Here is an 18,615-nt window from a genome sequence, read left to right as displayed (position 1 = left end):
TTCAGGGTCCATAACGTAGCCCCACGCTAGTCCCCGGTGGGCTGGCAGGGCACCTGGACAGACCTACAGTTTACCAGCAGCATTCCACAGGTTCTGGAGGCCTGCTGGTGGATCCTGCCAGCACCATGGCGCTCAGGTGGTCTCCTTGGGTCACCGTGAGCCACAATTGGGTCCACACGGTAGGCCCAAGGATGTCTGGGAGCCCCGGGTCAAACCCACAGGTGTCTGCGGGGCCTCGGGCGGTTCCCATGGGGGTCTGGGGAACTCACGGGTGCTCACTACGGGTCCGCGGTGCCCCCACAGAAGTGGGACCACACATCATCATCCCCGCACCTACGGCTCGGAGGTGCCCCCACAGAAGTGGGACCACACATCGTCATGCCCGCAGACTACGGGTCCGCGGTGCCCCCACAGAAGTGGGACCACACATCATCATCCCCGCATGTGTCACCCGTGGAACCACCAGCCTGCTACCCTTTAGGATACCCGAGGATTCCCCGCGGGTGGTCTCCAGAGGTCCCACGCAAAACCACGGAAGTAACCCTGAATGTAAAAAAAATAAACCTGGCCTATACATTCAATACATACACCCTCCCCCCCAACACCTACAGTACAATAATGTGCAAAATAACTATTATCCAGATATGGATAATAGATTAATTGCCCATTATTAAAAACATTAACTAGCATATACAAATAAATAAAGTACTACTGACCTCATCAATACGAAGTGTCCGACGCCAGCGCCTTCCTTCTCTTGCCCACACAAAACATAGCCAAAACCAAGCCAATACATTGCAATTACATTCAGATATCAATTAACCCCTTAAACACCTTATCGGATAATAACCGCAAAGGTAATTAAGGGGTTAAGCCACACAGGCACGATACCCACCCTTCACCCATGAATTTGTACTGTGGCTTCATCATGCAACTATATATATATACTGTATATATATACATACAGAGAGACAGAGAGAAAGAGAGAGAGAGAGATATATACAGTATATATATATACACACGTTATATACACACCCATGATAAACCAAATATACAGTACAAATAAATGTAGAAGGGTTATCAAAACCATACTGTTCTACAACCAAACACTTCTCCATACAGACACTACATTAAAATCAATTTCCTTTAAAAATCCTAACTGATCTCACAATCTACTGTACTGTATATGATCACAAACCAATGAAAAAAGTCACATTCCAAAATGCATAAAATCTATGCACCATACTGTATACATTCTGCAAATTAATCAACGTAAACAAAAATCAATTAGCAATCATTATTTAGATCTCTAAACATTTCACACTCAATCATGAACAATGAAACCATTAACAGATTCACGCCTAGAGCAGAACAATTAAGCCTTTGAAAAAATATAAGTACCGACAAAAATACAACCTTTCCAAACCAAGCCTACAGTACCTACAGTATCCCTGACCTTCCTCAAACACACAATACAATACCAAGGAATACATCTACAGTATCTAATTTTAAAATACTTTAAACTCACAAAATAATTAAAAACACATCTAATCCAGCTTTTAAAACATCATCATTTCTTACCCTGAATGTATACTGTACAGTATATCTCTCTAGACATATATATTGTACATACATACATACAGTGGCAAGAAATGATATACCACAAAAAAAAAAAAAAACAGGTTAAAAAACCTTTTGAAAAAATTAACAAGTTAAATAAAATACATTTCTTTACTGTAGTTCACTTACCATTACTTGCCCCCACCGACTCCTGTTGCCCAGCTTACTCACGAACCAATCCACGATCAGGAACCCATAAAATAATAAACCATTGAAAATAATAAACATTAAACTAAAAATCCAAACCAATCCACGGGTCTTCTACTTGTAATACACCTTCATCTGTATTCTTCTTTCTTCTATCTCCTTCCGGGCGGGGCAGGGCGTGGTCTTCTTTCCATCATCGGCCACGCCCTTGTCTTTTTCCTTCTCCGGAGGTCCTTCCTCCGCGGCGTCTGGCTGCAAAATGAGACGACATAGGCTTTTAAAGGCCTATGACGTCACATTTTGCGTCATGGTTCCCACGGTCCTGATTGGACCGTGAAAACCATGTGTTTTGGCCGATAATAAAAAAATGATGACGTCACTTAAAGGGAATGAAAGCACAGCCAATCAGAATGGCTTTGCTTCAATTGCCTTTAAGTTGACGTCATGAAAAGGCACATGGCCGTGCACACATGGTACTAGAGCCAATCAGAGCGTGGGAACTTTATCCCTACTCTGATTGGCTCTGGTATACCATGTGTCAGGGGCTTGGGGGAGAAAGGATGTGACGTCAATGAAAACCTGTCACGTGGTACGGTAGCCAATCAGAGCGTGGGAACTTTATCCCTACTCTGATTGGCTCTGGTATACCATGTGTCAGGGGCTTGGGGGAGAAAGGATGTGACGTCAATGAAAACCTGTCACGTGGTACGGTAGCCAATCAGAGCGTGGGAACTTTATCCTTATTGACGTCACATCCTTTCTCCCCCAAGCCCCTGACACATGGTATACCAGAGCCAATCAGAGTAGGGATAAAGTTCCCACGCTCTGATTGGCTCTAGTACCATGTGTGCACGGCCATGTGCCTTTTCATGACGTCAACTTAAAGGCAATTGAAGCAAAGCCATTCTGATTGGCTGTGCTTTCATTCCCTTTAAGTGACGTCATCATTTTTTTATTATCGGCCAAAACACATGGTTTTCACGGTCCAATCAGGACCGTGGGAACCATGACGCAAAATGTGACGTCATAGGCCTTTAAAAGCCTATGTCGTCTCATTTTGCAGCCAGACGCCGCGGAGGAAGGACCTCCGGAGAAGGAAAAAGACAAGGGCGTGGCCGATGATGGAAAGAAGACCACGCCCTGCCCCGCCCGGAAGGAGATAGAAGAAAGAAGAATACAGATGAAGGTGTATTACAAGTAGAAGACCCGTGGATTGGTTTGGATTTTTAGTTTAATGTTTATTATTTTCAATGGTTTATTATTTTATGGGTTCCTGATCGTGGATTGGTTCGTGAGTAAGCTGGGCAACGGGAGTCGGTGGGGGCAAGTAATGGTAAGTGAACTACAGTAAAGAAATGTATTTTATTTAACTTGTTAATTTTTTCAAAAGGTTTTTTAACCTGTGTATTTTTTTTTTTTTGTGGTATATCATTTCTTGCCACTGTATGTATGTATGTACAATATATATGTCTAGAGAGATATACTGTACAGTATACATTCAGGGTAAGAAATGATGATGTTTTAAAAGCTGGATTAGATGTGTTTTTAATTATTTTGTGAGTTTAAAGTATTTTAAAATTAGATACTGTAGATGTATTCCTTGGTATTGTATTGTATTGTGTGTTTGAGGAAGGTCAGGGATACTGTAGGTACTGTAGGCTTGGTTTGGAAAGGTTGTATTTTTGTCGGTACTTATATTTTTTCAAAGGCTTAATTGTTCTGCTCTAGGCGTGGATCTGTTAATGGTTTCATTGTTCATGATTGAGTGTGAAATGTTTAGAGATCTAAATAATGATTGCTAATTGATTTTTGTTTACGTTGATTAATTTGCAGAATGTATACAGTATGGTGCATAGATTTTATGCATTTTGGAATGTGACTTTTTTCATTGGTTTGTGATCATATACAGTACAGTAGATTGTGAGATCAGTTAGGATTTTTAAAGGAAATTGATTTTAATGTAGTGTCTGTATGGAGAAGTGTTTGGTTGTAGAACAGTATGGTTTTGATAACCCTTCTACATTTATTTGTACTGTATATTTGGTTTATCATGGGTGTGTATATAACGTGTGTATATATATATACTGTATATATCTCTCTCTTTCTCTCTGTCTCTCTGTATGTATATATATACAGTATATATATATAGTTGCATGATGAAACCACAGTACAAATTCATGGGTGAAGGGTGGGTATCGTGCCTGTGTGGCTTAACCCCTTAATTACCTTTGCGGTTATTATCCGATAAGGTGTTTAAGGGGTTAATTGATATCTGAATGTAATTGCAATGTATTGGCTTGGTTTTGGCTATGTTTTGTGTGGGCAAGAGAAGGAAGGCGCTGGCGTCGGACACTTCGTATTGATGAGGTCAGTAGTACTTTATTTATTTGTATATGCTAGTTAATGTTTTTAATAATGGGCAATTAATCTATTATCCATATCTGGATAATAGTTATTTTGCACATTATTGTACTGTAGGTGTTGGGGGGGAGGGTGTATGTATTGAATGTATAGGCCAGGTTTATTTTTTTTACATTCAGGGTTACTTCCGTGGTTTTGCGTGGGACCTCTGGAGACCACCCGCGGGGAATCCTCGGGTATCCTAAAGGGTAGCAGGCTGGTGGTTCCACGGGTGACACATGCGGGGATGATGATGTGTGGTCCCACTTCTGTGGGGGCACCGCGGACCCGTAGTCTGCGGGCATGACGATGTGTGGTCCCACTTCTGTGGGGGCACCTCCGAGCCGTAGGTGCGGGGATGATGATGTGTGGTCCCACTTCTGTGGGGGCACCGCGGACCCGTAGTGAGCACCCGTGAGTTCCCCAGACCCCCATGGGAACCGCCCGAGGCCCCGCAGACACCTGTGGGTTTGACCCGGGGCTCCCAGACATCCTTGGGCCTACCGTGTGGACCCAATTGTGGCTCACGGTGACCCAAGGAGACCACCTGAGCGCCATGGTGCTGGCAGGATCCACCAGCAGGCCTCCAGAACCTGTGGAATGCTGCTGGTAAACTGTAGGTCTGTCCAGGTGCCCTGCCAGCCCACCGGGGACTAGCGTGGGGCTACGTTATGGACCCTGAATGTAAAAGAATAAATCTTGTATTTATGGGGGGGGGGGGGCACAGGGGGTGGGTAATGTATTTAATAAATAGAATGCTGTTTATTGTGGGTGATTGTACTGATTTTATTGTGGGTACTGGGGTGGGGGTGGGGTGTTTCCCCAACGGTATGTGGGTAGGCCTCCCTTGTGGGTAGTTAGTGGGTGAGGGTTGAGGGTGGTTAGGCCTCACGGGGTGGGGGGTTAGAGTGGGAGGGTATGTACAGTAGGCGTCCCGAGTGGTGGGTGAGGGCGGGTTAACCCCTTCATGACTGTAGCGGTTAATAACCGCTATGGTGATTAAGGGGTTAGGGGACATTACTTTGAAAGTGTTATTTTTTTTCTCTGTTTTACTGTACAGCAGCGGAGGTTGCCATGGGTAGTGGGTAGTGTATTGAATGTATTTATTGGTTATTATGCCTTAACCCCTTCATTACCTTAGCGGCTATACGCTATGCTAATGAAGCCTCGTTTCTGAACTTTTAATAATATTGTGCAGGAGCAGGGGGTCCCCTAAGATTAGATTTCTGTCTCAGGGAACCCCCTGCTCACTCTACAATATTATTAAAAAGACAGAAATGCTGCTTCTTTACCATAGCGCATAGCCGCTAAGCTAAAGAATGATTCTTTAATGATGTGTGTGTTTTATTCACAGTGTAGATGTTCTCCGGAGCTGAAGCGCACAGGTTTCAGGTCTGGGGACCCCGTGCCCCCCGAGATACAGGCCCCTTTAGGGGGTCCCTCTGCTCTGCTTGGTTTACAGGCCGCGGTCACGTGATCGGGATCTTTAAACGCAGAGGGATACCGGCACCCCCTAAAGGGGCCTGTATCTCGGGGGGCACGGGGTCCCCAGACCTGAAACCTGTGCGCTTCAGCTCCAGAGACCCCCTGCACATCTACACTATCAATAAAAATGTATTTCAAATGTATTTATTTGTATTTATTTATTTATTTATTTATTTATTGCGGGGATGCTGTGTGTGATTATTTTTTATTGTGTTTAGCGGGGGTGGGTGACGGGGTTTATAAATGTGAGTTTATAAATAAAATAAAGAATATTATTTATAGGGGCCTTAGAACAGAAGTTCCCACGCCAATTGCGCGCTCATTGCTCTTTTGTTACAATGTTGCTGGTCTTGCGGGTTTGCAGTCTGGCAGCAAAAAGCAGTTTGTACTGTAGTACTGTGTGTGAGATAAAGTAACCAGTTCTTTTATTGCTGAAGTCGCCACTAAAAACTTTTATTTACAAATACAGTACAAAAACCGTGCAACACACAACAACATACAGTATCCTTTGTTTAAGTACAGCAGGTACTATAGGGTAAAACATGTACTGTACAGTACAGCACAACATTACAGTATGGTCTCACTGAAAGTCCTCCCCATTTTCCAGCCATGGCCGATGCCTTGCATGGCGCAAAACGCCATTAATGCAGTCTCTAACGCCTCTCATTACAGGATCTGTAACAGGATAATAGCGCTGCATTTCTTCCACAATCTTTTTCCTTAAATTGGCAGGAAGGGCATTTTTTTGGCGATTCCCATCATAGTTCACTTTGAACACCCACTCGCAGTACAATGTGTAGGGAACATGGTGTTTAAATATGATCAAGGCATACTTGTGTGGTATACCAGCACTCCTCACCCTATACTTCTCCCTCAGCGCCGGTGGCAGATCGCACAGGAAGATGTCGGGCACTGTTTGTATGCGAGCGGGTGTAGGAAGTCTTTTGTGAGCGGGTGTACTTGAGGCGATGGGCAATGGTAGGGTGTCTGGGAGGAAGCTTTCCTCCGGTAGTGGTCGCCGGGTTGTCTCCTGGCGTGGTCTTGATGGGGTTGTCATGTCCTCCTCAATAGCATAGTACACTGTATCTTCTGGTGGAGGGGGTGTGCTTGGTGATGGAAGGGGGTCAAAGGTACCATGCATCACATCCATGTCACCCCCCTGCTCCAGCGTCGGGGAAACAGGGGCATTAACACCGAGCAAATAATGTATGCCCGCTATGTCTGCCTCTATCTTGTGCATCCGTTGATCCAGCCGCTGCTCCATTTGTAGCATCCCTTGCTCCATATGTAGCACCGACTCCAGAAGCAGATCTAGCTTTGCCAGCACACTAGAATTCCCGGGGAGATCCACACTTAGCCCATTCAGGATCCGGTCCAACGAGCTGCTTGTGCATGGCATCTGGAGATCTGGGGGGATGGGTGCAACGGAGGATGAGATGGGGGTTCCCTGGAGAGAAGCGGCATCGATGGAGAGTGGAAGAGACCTGGGGATGCCCGGTACAGGAGAAGCTGCAGCGTGGTGGAAGAGGGATGGAGAAGGTGACCGCTGGATTTCCGGGAGAGAAGCAGAGTCGTCCAAGAGCAAAGGAGACAGTGACCCGTTGATTTCAGAGGCAGCAGCATCTTCAGATGGAACCGGAGAAGATGGGGGTGGAGAAGCCGGGCTGAAGATTTCCGGGACAGCTACAGCAGAGTCGTCGAAGCATATGGGAGCAAGTGGTCTGCGGATTCGGTGAGTTGGCTGCCATGCGTCTTGCGTACCGAGCACAGTACCGTATTTCTTCTTCACATAATAAGGCTGACGTGTTTTAAAAGCCTTAGCCTTTGGGGTCAGCAGAAGGTTTTCTTTGTTGGCCTTAGCCTGTCGCTTTGCCTTTGGCTTGGAAACGGTAACTGCCTTTCTTTTTTTCAGTGTGGCAGGCACAGCAGAGGTGAGATGATTCTTTCGTCCATAGAACCGGGGCTGCTCCATGTAAGCGGGAGGCACAATGCAGTATCTGGACAATGCCTCAGATAAAGATCAGCAAGTGGTGGGCTATGCAACGTGTACAACCTTTTATGCATGGCTGCCAGGTACAGGTGTTGAAAGTGGGTGGTCTGTTATGTGAGTCATTAACATATAAATACACCATCCATTTTGTGGATTCACTGCACATTGAATACACATCGACTAAACATCGAATACACATTCTTGTGTTTGTATTTCTTTCTACAGTACTCGCAGCAATGCCTGTTAAGAAGATTTCCAAGGATCTCAGCATGCGAATGAAGGAGATGTACACGAGCGGAAAACGAATTGCAGATATCCAGCGCTGGTTAACTGCTTCTGGCCTCGTTGTGCCATCAAGCACTGTGTGCTATCATGCACAAGGAAAAAACAGAGACCGCAAAAAGGCACCAAGGGTAACAAATGCGTAAGTATACTGTATTTATAAAACTTAACCAAAAAAAATATAGAAAACTGTAGTGTACATCTACAGTATACCGTATTTATATAGTATATTTATTATATTACAACAGTATATACTGTAGTGTACTGTATGTGTGGTCAATTTATATTTTTTGTGCAGCAGTATACACTTTTGGTATATTGGAATTCATCTGACAACGGAATATACAGTATATGATGTGTATTTATTATGATATAACAACAGTATACCGTATTTATATAGTATATTTATTATATTACAACAGTATATACTGTAGTGTACTGTATGTGTGGTCAATTTATATTTTTTGTGCAGCAGTATACACTTTTGGTATATTGCAATTCATCTGACAACGGAATATACAGTATATGATGTGTATTTATTATGATATAACAACAGTATACCGTATTTATATAGTATATTTATTATATTACAACAGTATATACTGTAGTGTACTGTATGTGTGGTCAATTTATATTTTTTGTGCAGCAGTATACACTTTTGGTATACTGCACCGACACACTTTATTCGAGCAAATACCCGGTATGTACCTGGCAGATACCTGGAATGCGCCGCTCCTCACCTCTGACAAGCCCCGTTGCATTTGCCTTCCCAGCCTGGGTTCATGCCTGGCTGACGGGCGGCTGATCTGTTAAATGATAATGATTAGGATTTAATAGGCTGCAATGCTTCGCGTGTCTACCAGATGGCATAAATTCATGAATTGTAATGCAGTATATATATATACTGTGCAGTATTGCAGCCAGCGGGAATAAAATGCTTCAATCCCTGCCTGAAAAATAACTCAATGCACTCGGGCAGAAAACAGTCACAAACCTCAATACACCCGGGTATACCCGAATTCGTGGGACTAGCCGAGCTCGAATAAAGTGTGTCGCCTGTGTATTGCAATTCATCTGACAACGGAATATACAGTATATGATGTGTATTTATTATGATATAACAACAGTATACCGTATTTATATAGTATATTTATTATATTACAACAGTATATACTGTAGTGTACTGTACTGTATGTGTGGTCAATTTATATTTTTTGTGCAGCAGTATACACTTTTGGTATATTGCAATTCATCTGACAACGGAATATACAGTATATGATGTGTATTTATTATGATATACAGTAACAACAGTATACCGTATTTATATAGTATATTTATATTACAACAGTACTGTATACTGTATATTTTGTCTATTTATATTTATAGTACAGCAGTATACATTTTTTGTATATTTATATTTACTGTATATTACAACATTACATGTACAGTATACAATATACATTTTATATTGCTGCATATTAATAACACAATATAATTTCTTTGCATTGTAGGGAGACTACTCTTCTGGTGGACAGAATAAGTGAGGAGAATGATGAGAGGAGCGCATTAAGGGTTAAAAACACTCTTCAGGAAAACCACAATCTGACTGTATCCGAGAGCAGCATAAAGAAGATGAGACGCAGAATTGGATGGAAATATGGACGTGTGAGGTTAGTAGTGGACAGTACAGGAGGTACTGTACTGTAAAGTAAAAATGTTGTTTTGCAAACTGTACTGCGCTGTGACGCTAACATTTTTTATTCATTGTCATTACAGAGCGTACCCCATGATACGGGACGCAAACAAAATCAAAAGAGTGCTCCAGGCCCAGTCATGGATCGACAGCGGTGAGACTTTCCAGGATTGCATCTTCACTGATGAGTCTACTGTGTCGCTGGAGAGATTTGCAAGATTTGCGTTCCACAAAAAAGGCCGCATAACTTTGAAGCCACGGCCAAAACACCCTGTGAAGCTGCATGTGTGGGGTGCCATCTCTAGGCGTGGACCGGGATGCATTGTCGTCTTTGAAGGTACAATTTCTCAAATATAATGCCGCCTAATGCACTGTACTTGACTAGTGTTGCCTTATCGTATGCACTGTACTGTACTATTGAGCACTTTTCTTTTCTTGCTATAGGAATCATGAATAAAGATTTCTTCCAAGACAACATTGTGCCCGTGATAGTGCGATACATCACAGAAGACTTTCCCAATGGTCATCGCTTTTACCAGGACAATGATCCCAAGCACACCGCGTCGACGGCGCATATCCTTGAGCGCGGCATCAACTGGGTGAAGACGCCAGCGGAGTAAGTGCAGTAGACCGTGTCCCATTTATATGTTCCCCACTGTTTTTACTGTGTACTGTATCTCTTAAACTAATTGTCCTTTCTTTCCAATCACAGATCACCAGACTTCAATCCGATCGAAATGGTCTGGCATCAGCTGAAGGACCACATCCGTAAAGTGGCGAAACCCTCCAAGAAGGACGAGTTGTATACAGCCATAATGAGTTTTTGGAACGATGTACTCACCGTGGAACGATGCAATAAATATATAGACCATATTGCCACTGTGTTGCCCATTGTCATCGCGCGCAATGGACAAGCATCAGGAAAGTAGTACAGTGCTGTAGTATTGTACAGTAGGTACACTATGATACAGGTAAGTATGGCACAGATTTTAGCTTTCCCAATAGTCAGAGTTTACAGTAGTTCCAGTATACAGTACAGTAGACTAGTTTGACATACTACAGTAACTGCCTACTAACTGCTCCATTTTTTTCTTTCCAGAGAAAGCTGCACCAGCCACCTACTGTACAGTAGTTCTACCATAATACAGTATGCACATACAGTACAGTACAGTAACTGAACAAAGTTTTTGTTTTCTTGTCGTTCCAGGAAAAAGGGTGCACCAGGGGGGAGGGGGGGCCTTGTGTTCGTCAAATCTGCTTGTGCAGTCAAATGTACAGTATATAAACAGCAGTAATGATGTACACAAAACCTCTCCTCTCTCAATGAACTACTGTACCGCAGACACAATGAGGATACTGTTACAGTATGAAGGGAAAAAGAACAGGATGGGTTATTTAACATTACAGTATACTGTGCAATATTTATACTGTATATTTATATATACTGTATTTTTATTCTAAAGGTATTCGAGAATGTACTCTACTGTATGAGGACCTGGTGACTTTCAACCCTCTCAGACCCACAGAAAGGATTACAGTATTTCACATCACTGTATATTTATCCTGTATATTTTCAGTAATTTAGAAGCAGTGGCTGTTCTGAACAGCCCAGGGCCAGTTTAACAAAACAATGGCTTGGATTGGATTAGCCAGACGATTGATGCTTGGCCAGGGAGGGATTAAAAACTCTAAGGGAGGGGGTGGGGGGTGTAGCTGTACTGTAGGATTGTACTGTGTCAGTATTTCCAACGCCAGGTCACCCTAATAATTGCATGAATAAACCCCCAAAGACAAGGCCCAAATATACTAGTACAGTATACAGTACTGTAAAGTATGTATTATTGTGTGTTGATGTTTTGAATTGCTGTTAACTTGAAATGTTTCACCATTGTATTGTACTGTATTTGTAAATAAAAATATTTTGTGGCGACTTCAGCAATAAAAGAACTGGTTAATTTATCTCACATAAAGTACGTGAATACGACCGCAATCACCATTGTACAGTAAATGGGTGCATAGGATGGAACGACAGGTGCTAAAGGGGTATAAATATGATACTGTATTTATCAGTATTGATCAAAGAGAGTTGATCAGAAGGATTCCCCTTATAAAGTATACAGCACTCTATTGTCATTCATACAGTACAGTATACTGTAGTAAAGGGTAGACAACACATGGTCTTGCAGTATACTGTATTACTAAAAATCTGTCAGGTTGACCAGAATCACTGCGGATATCGGAAAATAATACAATTTTATTAATTCTACGTACTGTATATAAGGGGAATCCTTCTGATCAACTCTCTTTGATCAACACTGATAAATACAGTAATTTATCTCACACTCAGTACTACAAACTGCTTTTTGCTTGCAATAAACAAACAAACAGGGAAGCGCTACTGTATACTGTATGAGTTAGGATCAGGCCCAGCAGCCACTTTATGTTGAAAACCACATATGAAATGAGCATAAATTTGCATGAATAATTACACAAAAATATATAAAATAAATAGCACAAGTCTCTGACAGAGAGAAATTGTCCAGGTGGTGTGGATACAGGTTAATGCCCCTGTCTGATAGGACAGACTCGGGCAAGAATGGCCTGTGAGAGGTGAATATCCAGAATGGTAGCTGGGATGGAAAGCGCTACCAACTGTGCAGGTATTGAAGTGTGTAGAAATGGGAAGGTGCCGTAGGCATCAAATGTGGAAAGCGCTCACCCAGACTTCATACACTGCGCTTTTTGCTTGCATACTGCAAAGCCGCAAGACCAGCAACATTGTAAAAAAAGAGCAAAAAAAGAGCAATGAGCGCGAAATTGGCGTGGGAACTTCTGTTCTAGGGCCCCTAGAAATAATATTCTTTATTTTATTTATAAACTCACATTTATATATAAAGTATATATTTATTTCTCTTCATGTATTTATTTATATTTATTTATTAATTGTGGAGCTGCTGTGCGTGAGGGGCCATGGCCAGGATGGGGGGGGGGGGGTAACGGTACAGTATGTGGGTAGGGGGTGAGGGTGGTTAGACCTCACAGTACATTATGCACATTGGGCCCCCCTCCTCCCCACATTTACATACTGTACACTACACGACATCAATGCAGGGAGGGTTTACCAATGCAGGGAGGGTTTACCAATGCAGGTAAGGCTTTAGGCCTTTATATCTCTCTCCCTTCAGTGTAATCTGCTTAACAGAAACATTAGGGGGGGAAGGGGCTTTAGGCCTTTATATCTCTCTCCCTTCAGTGTAATCTGCTTTACACAAACATTAGGGGGGAAGGGGCTTTAGGCCTTTATATCTCTCTCCCTTCAGTGTAATCTGCTTAACACAAACATTAGAGGGGAAGGGGTTTTTAAACAATGCTGTGTATAATGTATAAGGTTTTTTACAATTAGATAGATGTAATCCTTGGTATTGTAAGGGTTAGTTTGTTTTTAAATTGTCTTTTCTGGTTGTTACTTACAGTATATATTGATTTTGGTTTACTTGCTTGGTTAAAATACTGTAGTTAAGTTGACTTGTTTGGAAGTGTTTGTACAGTATTTACTGGTAGAGTAGCTTGCAATTATATTGTTAACATTCATTTGCAGAATGTACAGTACTGTATATGGTGCATAGATTTAATGCTATGCATCATTTACAGTATACAATGTACTGTAAATGCAATGTACTGTGTGGATTGTAATGTTATGTTTTATACTGTACAGTATGCTATTCATTAACTTCATTGCTCTACACATCTAGGGATTTCATTCCACCTTACCACCTTTCCTACACATGATTTGTGCTGTAGGCATTGGTTACTGTATATTACTGTATGCTAATGCAGATGTGTGATGCTTTGAGACTGTCATTTATACTTTGACAAGTCTACCTTTTGGTGTGTAGTGTGCATTATCCTTAGCGTTGTATAGGTGCCTTTAAACCCAGTAACCTATTGTGATTCACTTTGATTCTCCCTAGTGTTTTTTGAGTCACTATCCTTTTCATGTTTAGGGTCGACAGTGTGTGTCGTTCCCTAGTGCTGTTCATTAGTGTTTAAGGGTCCATGCCTCTTTTTTAAGTGTTTTTAAATCATGTACTGTTTATTCATCCCTTTTTGCACTGTGTCAAATAAATAAACAAATATATCAATTGCATACCTGAGTGCTCCCATACGGGTTACTTTTTTCTCTTTTCACTCACATACAGTATGTATATATATATATATATATATATATATATATATATATATACACAGTATATATATATATATATATATATATATATATATATATATATATATATATATATATATAGCTGTATGATATATATATATATATATATATATATATATATATACACAGTGTATATATGTATACTGTATATATATATATATATATATATATATATATATATATATATATATATATATACAGTGTATATATATATATACAAAGTATATACTGTACAGTATATATTTATTTCTCTTCATGTCTTTATTTATTTATTTATTTAGATTTATTTATTAATTGTGGGGCTGCTGTGCGTGAATTTTTTTTATTGGGGGTGAGGGGGGTGTTTGGCCCTTGGTGTGAGTTTACGACTTGCAGCAGCAGCACAATGAATAAATATAAATAAATAAATAAATAAATAAATGACAATAAATACATTTGAAATACATTTTTATTGATAGTGTACATGTGCAGGGGGTCTCCGGAGCTGAAGCGCACAGGTTTCAGGTCTGGGGACCCCGTGCCCCCCGAGATACAGGCCCCTTTAGGGGGTGCCGGTATCCCTCTGCTCTGCTTGGTTTACAGGCCGCGATCACGTGATCGGGACCTTTAAACGCAGAGCACTCAGCACTCAGAAACACAGGCCAGACAGATTTAAACACACACACAATAGGGGGAGGTTTTTTTACATAGCTTGCAGGGAAGCTTAACGCACACACAATAGGGGGATAGGGGGAGGGTTTTTTACATAGATTAGAGAGAAGGCAGGGCGTTTTAAAAGCGAGAATAGGGGAGGGGGTTTTACATAGATTTTATTTATTTATTTAGATTTATTTATTAATTGTGGGGCTGCTGTGCGTGAATTTTTTTTATTGGGGGTGAGGGGGGTGTTTGGCCCTTGGTGTGAGTTTACGACTTGCAGCAGCAGCACAATGAATAAATATAAATAAATAAATAAATGACAATAAATACATTTGAAATACATTTTTATTGATAGTGTACATGTGCAGGGGGTCTCCGGAGCTGAAGCGCACAGGTTTCAGGTCTGGGGACCCCGTGCCCCCCGAGATACAGGCCCCTTTAGGGGGTGCCGGTATCCCTCTGCTCTGCTTGGTTTACAGGCCGCGATCACGTGAACGGACCTTTAAACCAAGCAGAGGGCTACCGGCAGCCCCTAAAGGGGCCTGTATCTCGGGGGGCACGGGGTCCCCAGACCTAAAACCAACGCGGTTCAGCTCCGGAGACCCCCTGCACATCTACACTATCAATAAAAATGTATTTCAAATGTATTTATTGTCATTTATTTATTTATTTTTTGGCGGCTGCTGTGTGTGTGTATTTTTTTATTGTGGGTAGCGGGAGGGTGGGTGAATGGGGTATTCGCCCCAACGATGGTTGGGGAGGGCTTGCGGGGGGGGGGGTGGGGTAGCGGGAGGGCTTAACCCCTTCATGACCGTAGCGGTATTAACTGCTACGATCGTGAAGGGGTTAAGTGCACCCGCAAACCCCCCCCCCCCCTCCCGCAAGTCCTAAACTCACACCAAGGGCCGGCCAAATACCCCCCTCACCCATCCCCACTACACACAATAAAGCGGGCACGGTGGGTTAACCCCTTCATTGCCTTAGCGGCTATCCGCTATGGTAATGACGCAGCATTTTCCGTATTTTTAATAATATTGATCAGGAGCAGGGGGGGGGGGGTTCCCTGAGCATTAATTTCTGGCTCAGGGAACCCCCTGCTCACTGTACAATATTATTAAATCTCTCTCTGCTGCAAACACATCTCGCCCCCAGTATGTGCAGTAATTTACTGAACATGTACTGTAGAATAAATGCATAGTTTTATTTATTCGGGTTTATTACACAGTATACTGTATGGCCGGAAAACATCAGCATACAGTACAATATAATCCATCGAAATCCCCCCATTAGCCGTTTTCTTTTCTGAGGAAAAACAAAATGAAAAGTTTTAATGTACAGTAATGGTCAGCCCCCTAAAGAAGTTCCCAGCCAGCCCCACCAAAATAATACGGCAAAAATACAGTACTCACCATACTGTACAGTATTACTAAATTTCCCATTCAGCTTGCGCTGGCGCCGGCCCACTTCCAGTCCAGCTTTCATCATTTTGCAGAGGGACTAGCCCACCTGTAGTCAGCGGGAAATCGCTTAGGTACATGCAAGCTTCATCAAAACTGGCTGCGAAATCCATCTCAGAGTTGTCACCGACGGCGGGACCATGATGATAAGCTGGTGCTGCTGCTGGTTCTGGTTCTGGTTCTGGCGCATTGCTTGGCAGGGACTGTCGCTTCTTATTTCGTTTTAACACGACCCTTCGCCTTTTGCCGCCTCCATTATCATAGATACAGGAAAAACCCTGTGACACACACCAATACCCTCCAACAAATTGGGGCTCAATACGGTGAAAACAGGGGTCACTACATAACCTTTTCCTTATTGCATGCTTCCACAAATGAGGAGTTGGCGAAAATCTGTAAAAGTCATAATTTTCGATAAAATACTGATAAATTTGAACAACTGTTGCCATCTTATCCTCTGTTGCATTAATAGCGGCCCATATCAAATAAGCATAACTTCTGTCAGGTTTTTGGAACACGGGCTCCACTTGAACACTCATGTCTCTGTAGAATAGTGTAAGTGAAAATGATCTTTGTCTTTATTTAATACATTACTGTATATAAAGCCTAAATTGATAAATTTTTTGCAACTCTTCCTTCAGTCTCAAGGACAAGTTACACAATAGCATACTGTACTGGGATAAAGTAACTTTTTTTTGGAAACGAAACAACTTGCAAAGGCCACACATTACTTAAGTCATGAGTTTATGCCATCTGGTGGACAATCGAAACATCGCAGCCTAGTAAATCATTCTCATTATCATTTAACAGATCAGGCCCCCGTCAGCCAGGCATGAACCGTGGCTGGGAAGGCAAACGCAACGAAGCATGCAAGAGGTGAGCAGCGGCGGATTCCAGGTTTCTGCCAGGTACAAACCAGGCATTTGCTCGAATAAAGTGTGTCGGTGCAGTACCTGCGTATATCCTCCTGCTGTGTTAAACCGGGCACTGGATAAAGAGGTAAGTGCTACCAAAAATAAGAAGGAGGACGGGCTTGTATTTACCACTATATACAGTCAAGCTGGTGGTTTTATTAAATCTACCATTCTTAAACACTGGCATATTCTGCAAAATGATGATATATTATCTGAAAGTTGCTGTGTACCACCAATGGTGGTATTCAAAAGAGGGAGAAATCTGGCGGATAGCCTGATACATGCAGATAATGAGGGTAACTACAGAACTCCTCATTTTCTGGAGGGTGGCAGACCGGGTAACTTTTGATGCATGAGCTGCTCGGTCTGTAACAGTCTGACTACCGGTAGTCAATTCAGTCACCCCCAAAGCGGGAGGATCATAAAAATCAAAAATAGAATCACATGTAGATCTGAATATGTAGTGTACGTAATAAAGTGTCCATGTGGTCTTCTTTATGTGGGTAAGACCATAAGAATGTTAAAAACAAGGTTCATTGAACATAAAAGTGTAATTCGAAAAGGTACGGATCCCTCCTATTCTTGTGCAACACTGTGTGGAACACAATCATAATGTTGCCTCTTTACGCATCATGGGTATTGAGACAGTAGCACCTAGACAAGGCACTCCAGATAGGGAGACTTTCTTATTGAGACGTGAAGCATTCTGGATACATGCTTTAAATACCAGCAACGGTATGGGTCTTAATGAGCAACAGAATTTAAAATGCTTCCTTAATAGAAGGTAATTTTTTGTCTTTCTACAGGCATATTTGATCTTGCACCATCCATGGACTCTGCACTTACCAATTGGGAAGATTATCCTTTTTGTGTGTTTTTTTTCCCTTCTTTTTTTCCCTTCTTTTTTTCCCCTCCCTCCCTCCCCCTTCCCCTCCTTCCCTCCCCCTTCCCCATCCTCCCTTCCCCTTCCCCATCCCCCCCTTGTTGTGTGTAACCTTTTCTGACCTAGGTATACACACTAGTATATTCTAAATATGGATGTACTGCATATTCTTATGTGGAATTTCACTGTAACTTTGCAGGATTATACTGATGTCATCAGCAGTATACAGTCACATGTTTTTAATAGTATATTGCTGTATTAGTTTTGTGCACATATGCTTTATTAATATTTTGGTGTGTGGTTTATTTACACTTTCAGGGTGATTTATAGGAGTGTCTCACTCCTCCCTGCTCTGACACTGATCCCATGGCGACGGATACATCTTTGTCCAGCCCTGTGAGTACAGTCTTGATTGGTGCACGCCCGCCCCCCCTTACCCTCCCCTGACTGCCGGGTCACGCTGACGTCATCATGGGGGAGTGTTCAGTCTGGGGAGAGGTGTGGCTGTGGCTGCAGTCCTCCAAGACAGCTCTATGCTGTATTGCCAGGGATTTAGACCTAGACGTCTGACGTCACTAGGGGGCGCCATATGGTAGCTCTGACGTCATCAGGTGGGCGTCAACATCCTGGTTATGTGGCAGAGCGGGGAGGGGTGAGTATCAGGGGGGTGGTATATATTGTGACTGTTTCTTGTGTTTGTAGCCTTCACCTTGACTGCCGAAACGTTGGACTTTATGGCATATTAAACCTCCTTTGAGTAAGACCGTGTGCCTGCTTCTTCTTCTTTGTCCGGCTACAGGAAGGGTCAGGAGACAGGGAGGACAGAGGCAGGAGAACCCCATCTGGCTCCGGCCTTGCCTGTCCCTACGAATACAAACAT

This window comes from Ascaphus truei, unplaced genomic scaffold, assembly GCF_040206685.1.
Source record: "Ascaphus truei isolate aAscTru1 unplaced genomic scaffold, aAscTru1.hap1 HAP1_SCAFFOLD_522, whole genome shotgun sequence".
NCBI classification, from domain to species: Eukaryota; Metazoa; Chordata; class Amphibia; order Anura; family Ascaphidae; genus Ascaphus; species Ascaphus truei.
This window is presented reverse-complemented; position numbering follows the sequence as displayed.